General features: G+C 42.8%; 2 pseudogenes; both read right to left on the bottom strand.

Moving 5' to 3' along the window:
* Positions 1 to 551: 551 nt before the first annotated feature.
* On the bottom strand, positions 552 to 2,779 carry LOC133740602 (prunin 1 Pru du 6-like; annotated as a pseudogene).
* Positions 2,780 to 4,234: 1,455 nt separating this feature from the next.
* On the bottom strand, positions 4,235 to 6,255 carry LOC133737399 (prunin 1 Pru du 6-like; annotated as a pseudogene).
* Positions 6,256 to 6,895: the final 640 nt, after the last annotated feature.

Below are 6,895 nucleotides of genomic sequence, written 5' to 3'. Positions count from 1 at the left end.
AATCCGGATTCCGGCGACGGCGGCGGTGCGGCGGCGACGGCGGCGGCGGCGATTTCCGGTGAGATTGTAGAGAGAGAGGCTCTCGGTTAGAGAGAGAAAGAGCTGAAAAGAAATGAGGGAGAGGCTAGGGTTTGAGAGGAAAGTTTTGCTTTTATACCTCTCCCAAATTTAATTGTGAAAAGTCAAATCTGCCCCTCCTTTTGGGCCAATGGGCTTGGGCTGCTACTATTTCATTTTCCTTTTAATTTTCTCAAGCCCACTCCGAAAATTATCTCTTCAAACATCCTTATTTCTCCTATACTTCATCAAATCCTTTCGGGAAAAATTTTCCGAGCTTATCCTAAGCCTTGATACTTTAAAAATACTTTTCTAGACCCAAATTGGATTTTCTCTAAATTTCTTAATCCTTTTTAATGGCCTCAAAGCCTTAACCTAAGCGCGAATACTTGTGTACCATACGAATACGTAGTTTCAAACATTATACGACAAATTAAAATAAACAAGAAAAAGTACGGGGGTCTACATGCCACATCACATATTTTTATTCATACTTATACAAACATTTCAGCAATATCCCACCAGTTCCTCTGGGATCGAGAAGACCTTGATGAGCTCAAAGCAACAGTCTCCTGCCTGTTGTACTTGAGAGTCCTTGCCTGTTGTCGATCAATCTGGTATGCGTTAGCGAGGACCACGTCGGGGAGTACCCGCAAGACTGAGGTCCGGCCGGCAAGAGTGTTAATCTTAGCATTGTCTTGGGTCTTGAAAGCAATGTACTCGTATCCATTGTTGCTAGCCTTCTGCAACACTGCATGGTTCTGTGGCACTATGAAAAGCTGTCCCTGGCGGACCTCATTGTCCAAGATGGCCTGGCCATTGTCATTCACAACCTGAACCCTAGCACTACCTCTAATGACGTAGTAGACTTCATGGGCGTTCAAGTTCCAGTGAAGACTGTAGATAGCATTCTGCAAGTACCACAAACAAAATTAATAATCATAATGAATCAAACAATTAATTCAAAATGACAAATATGCATGCCTATATTGATTGATTTGAGTATACTTACATTGTAGAAGAAGCCTCTCTCAGCGCTGAGGTCAAGGTACCTGAGAATAGGCAACTTAAAGCTGTTGAGGGTGCTGATGCGACCAGCTTGGGGACTGAAGACGTCGGCGCGTGAAGGCCTGCCAATATTCTCTCTGATCCTGAAGTTACAGAATGTCTCCTCAAAACCATTCTGTCCTTGTTGTCCCTGTTGTCTCTGTATTCCCTGTTGTTGTCTTTCCTCCTGTTGTGATCGTGGTGGTTCGATGAAATCAAGACGTCCTCTAACTCTCACAATTTGGGGTCTGTTGTCGTTTTGTCCCTGAAGCTGCTGGGCAGTCTGTTGGTCGATGTTCAGAGCGTCAGCGAGAAGTTGTGTGTTGAAGCATGCGAAGATGTTGTTGTTGTTGTTTCCTTGTTGTTGTTGCTGGTGCCTGCTCCTTCCACCATGCTGTTGCTGTTGCTGGTCCTGGTCCCATTGACTTTGGCCTTGCCCTTGTTGTCCACATCCTTGCTGGCCCCGTCGACTCTGGCTTTGCCCTTGTTGGTTAAACTCAACTTGTGGGTTACCAGCAAGATAGAATCTCTACATACATAACATCATGCATGTGATCAGAAAAAACTAGCAAGCCAACAGTAAGAGTGCTAATGTACCTTCACAAAAGAAAATGTATATGTATTATATATGTTAATTAGTTTACCCTGGGGTTACGGTCAAGCTGGTTTTGTTGGTTGCTGATATCAAGAAGATTGACAGCAACAAGAGGTTGGTCACCGTCGTTGTAGGACCAGTAAGTGACTCCAGCAGGAATAGCAATCACATCACCTTCTCTGATGCGTCGAACCTTCTGGTGTCTGTCTAGCTGTTCGAAGCTCTCTTGTCCCTGTTGGCCTTGCTGCCCTTGTTGTCTATGACGACCTTGTTGTCCACGGCCTTGTTGTTGTTGTTGTTGCTCATACTCTTCTTGTTCTTGCTGCTCTTGTTGTCCACGACCTTGCTGTCCACGGCGCCCTTGCTGGCCTTGTTGTTCTTCATCAGATTGCTCAGATTCTTCGAAAGTTTCAGGACAGCCAGGGAAAACAGTTGAGAGAAAACCATTGCCTACAGGGTGTAAATGAACAAATTAACCACATATGTACTTACATTCAACAAATTGATACTAAATTTAACAGTTGCATTTGCACAATACCTTGGACGACATAAGTGAGTTGTGGAGCGTGGGTGTAAGAAGGCAAGTGAAGGCCATTTCTTTCAATGGTAATTCGTTGAACGGCAACACCAGCACACTGGAAGTCGTCCTGGTTGTAGTCCCAGGACTCAATCCTACCCGCTTCAGTCTCAATGCGGTTATCAGGTTCGCGGGCTTGGAGCTAATCTAGTTGGCACTCATTCTGCTGGCTCGACTGAGATTGTTGGCGAGCTGCTAAGCAGTTGTGGAAGAGGACAAGCAAGCAGAGAGAAAAGGTGAGAGCTATAGGCTTAGCCATAGTGAGGATCAGAGAGATAGCTAGCTAGTTGTGGTGAAGCAGCGAGTAGAAGGTATTGGTATTTATAGGAGAGAGGAGGTGATGAGGTTAGATAAGTACATAACGATGTGTAAGGAACCTCAAGCCATTTTTCTCTATGCATGCTATCAATATTCCACATTCTTACACCTCATTTCTTTCAGGGCAGGTGGCTCATGGCTTCAGAGAAGATACAAAGTGCCTTGAACAAGGTGTCAACCAGGTGGGGATGACATGATTGTCTGTAAGTGCGGCAAAGTTTTACTGCCCTGAACCTGGTCCAATATAAGGCAAAATTAATGATAGGAATAAGATCTATAGTTGTTACCATGCATAGTATGGTAAAGTAAAATCATACCAACACCAACCTAACCTGATAAACTCATCTATGATCTATGCATGGTGAAAAATGATAACATTCTCATCTTTCCTATAGCAATCATGCATCTTCTTGAAAACAAAGTCTGAAGTATCCATCACTATTCTTGAAACTTCTGTGATCCATCCACATAATCACCTCAGTTATCTACCTTTCCCATCTCATAAAGATTCAGAATATGCGCCATTACTCCTACAATTTTCATAATAATCTGCTAATAGGTGAAATCTATTCATCTACAGAAAGGCTCTTCCTGAGAATCCAACCTTAACACTGTGTTTGGATGGAGTAAATTCAAAACAAGACTTTATTTTTACAACTTTGTTATAGAAGATTATAAGGCATAAATAGACGATATGGTTGAAAGAATTGGATGCAATCCCCTCAACTGCATTTCAAAAAAACTATATTCAAGGAGTCATTTTGCGTTCTTTTCTTTCCCAACTCAAAAACTTGAACAAACCTTGATTCTGATACTCTAAACACGGAAGATAAATACATAAAAACATAATGCGGTACGTGAACATGTGTTCTCTTTAGCAACATCCTGAAAAAGAAAATACAGTGCAATCATTCACAAAACACATGGCATACAAACCTATTTGCACAAATGGGTTACAAATTCCTAACAAAAGCTTAGACTTTAGATATCAAGAACATTCCAATTTGGCCCTTCTTACCAAAAATTAGACTCGCAAACTCGAATTTCAAGTCGGCTGTTGTTGAATCACGTATTAGCTCGTGAAGCGAGTCTCGTAGCTGACGACGTTGCATTGCCTTCTCGTCGGAGTATGAGGCCGCGTAAATCGATTCGGCGACCACGTCTTCCATCTTTCCCTTCGTTTCCGATTTCCTGGTTTGCTCTCTGGTTTTCTTTTTCTCAGCTCAGAGTACTGTGTTCTTGGTTTGGGCTTTATTATAGTTTTTTTGTTTGTTTGAAAGAAGGGCGGTGTGGCTGCCCTTAAGCCTTGATTAATGAAACAGAAGGATACATAGGGACGTGGTGCCTTATTATAGTTTTTGGGTCTTAAAAGAAAATGCGATTTTTTTTCTTTCTTTTTGGAAATAAATACTAAATTCTAAATACAACATCTAGCTATGATATTAGTTATTTGAATTAGCCAACATACCAGAACTGAATAAATTACAATAAAATTTTGTGATAACTAATAGCAATAGAGAGTTCATTCTCCTAATTACTGGAGAATGAATTACCAAAACAAGCAAGAGCATCTAAAATGAATTTGCAAATAATTTCTTCAAACGAGCCAACGAAATCAATCGGTCTTCAAACGAGCAAAATTAATGATAGGTCCTGCCAGCCAGAGTGTTGATCATGGCATTGTCATCGGTCTTGAAGGCAATGTACTCGTATCCGTTGCTCATGGCCTTCTGCAACACGGCGTGGTTCTGTGGCACGACGAAGAGCTGTCCCTGGCGGACCTGGTCGTCCAAGATGGTCTCGCCGTTGTCGTTCACCACCTGAACCCTGGCGCTACCTCTGATGACATAGACGATCTCATGGGCATTCAAGTTCCAATGTGGGCTGTGGATAGCATTCTGCATGTGCCATACCAGATAAAAATCATGATTAATTAATCAACGGGTAACTAAAATTAACTAGCAAACTGCATGCATAGAATACTGACGTTGTACAAGAAGCCTCTCTCAGCACTGAGGCGGAGGTACCTGAGAATAGGCATGCTAAAGCTGTTGAGGGTGCTGATGCGACCGGCTTGCGGGCTGAAGACGTCAGCCATTGAAGGCTTGCCGATGTTCTGCTTGATCTTCATGTGGCAGAATAGCTCCTCAAGGCCATTCTGTCCCTGTTGTCCTTGTTGTCCTTGCAGTTGTCTTTCCTCCCTCTGTGACCGTGGTGGCTCGACAAAGTCGAGACGTCCCTGAACCCTAACAATCTGTGGCCTGTTGTCGTTCTGTCCCTGGAGCTGCTGGGCAGTCTGTTGGTCGATGTTGAGAGCATCGGCGAGGAGCTCTGTCTCGAAGCCGGCAAAGATGTTGTTGTTGTTGTTTCCCTGCTGTTGCTGCCTGCTCCTTCCTTGTTGTCCTTGTTGTCCTTGTTACCTCCGTTGGCTTTGGCCTTGTTGGTTGAACTCATCTTGTGGGTTACCAGCAAGATAGAATCGCTATAAATTGAGATTAAGCAGCAAACATTGAGTGAGTTAAGCATTTAATTGAAATTGTTAACATTATGTATATAGGTGTTAAAATGTTGGTAAAGAAGTGTACCCTTGGGTTTTGGTCAAGCTGGTTGTGGTTATTGCCGATGTCTAAAAGAGTAACAAAAACAAGAGATCTGTCACCGTCGTTGTGAGACCAGGTCGTGACTCCGGCGGGGATTGCGATAACATCACCTTCTTTGACGCGTCGCACCCTCTGGTGTCGGTCTAGCTGTTCAAAGTCTTGTTGTCCTTGTTGGCCTTACTGTCTGAATTGTCCTTGTCGGCGTCCCTGTTGCTGGCGGCCCCGTTGTTGGCCTTGCTGTTGTTGTTGCTGACCCTGTTGTTCTTCATCAGATTGCTCAGACTCCTCAAATGTCTCAGGACAGCCAGGGAATACCATCCCTAGATGACCCCTACCTACAGTAAAGTATCCAAAAATAGCAAGTTAAACACATATACTTAATCACCACAACGTGCAATTTACTGAATAACAAATAAACAACTGTTTTGCACATTACCTTGTACAACGTACGCAAGCCTTGGAGTGTTAGTGTAAGAAGGCAAGTGAAGGCCATTACGCTCAATGGTGATTCTTTCAACAGCGACACCAGCGCACTGCAAGTCATCCTGGTTGTAGTCCCATGACTCAATCCGACCTGCTTCAGTCTCAATACGGTTGTCAGGCTCGCGGGCTTGGATCTGGTTCAGCTGGCACTCATTTTGCTGGCTGGACTGAGATTGTTGGCGTCTGGCTAAGCAGCCGTGGAAGAGAACAAGCAAGCAAAGAGAAAAGGCGAGAGCTAAATGCTTTTCCATAGTGATGGTCAGTGGTAGATAGCTAGCTTTGGGTTGTGGAGAAGTGGCGAGTAGGGGGCGTTGGTATTTATAGGAGAGAGGAGGAGGAGAGGTTAGATAAGTACAGAACGATGTGTAAGGAACCTCAAGCCATTTTTCTCTATGCATGCTATCAATATTCCACATTCTTACACCTCATTTCTTTCAGGGCAGGTGGCTCATGGCTTCAGAGAAGATACAAAGTGCCGTGAACAAGTTGTCAACCAGGTGTGGATGCCATGATTGTCTGCAAGTGCAGCAAAGTTTTATTGCCCTGAACCTGGTCCAATATAAGGCAAAATTAATGATAGGAATAAGATCTATAGCTGTTCCATGCATAGTATGGTAAAGTAAAATCATACCAACACCAACCTCACCTGATAAACACATCTATGATCTATGCATGGTGAAAAATGATAACGTTCTCATCTTTCCTATAGCAATCATGCATCTTCTATCCTTTTATGAGTTAAAATTCAATATTTCAGATTTATGCAAATAAATTCTTACTAAAAATAGTGCATTACGTCCATCACTATCCTTTCATGATCGAGCGTTTATATAAGTTTCTTTGCAAACAAAATCTGAAGGCCATCACTATTCTTGAAACTACTGTGACCCATCCACGTAATCACCTTAGCTATCTACCTTTCCCATCTCATTGAGAATCAGAACTTGCATCTTTACTCCTACAATTTTCGTAATAATCTGCTAATAGGTGAAATCTATTCATCTACAGAAAGGCTCTTCCTGAGAATCCAACCTTAACACTCTGTTTGGATGGAGTAAATTCAAAACAAGACTTTTATAAGGGACTTTTCCCGTATACCAAAAAAGTTTCTGTATTTTGCCCAACTGCCCAACACTCTTGTATTACACTATTACTTTTGGAAAAGACTAATAGGCCGGGATAGGTCTCTTCAAAATAATGCCTTCTGTATCCTATGTT

This window comes from Rosa rugosa, chromosome 3 (assembly GCF_958449725.1).
Source record: "Rosa rugosa chromosome 3, drRosRugo1.1, whole genome shotgun sequence".
Lineage (NCBI taxonomy): Eukaryota > Viridiplantae > Streptophyta > Magnoliopsida > Rosales > Rosaceae > Rosa > Rosa rugosa.
Note: the sequence above shows the minus strand (reverse complement) of the source record. Positions and strands in the feature narration are given on the sequence as shown.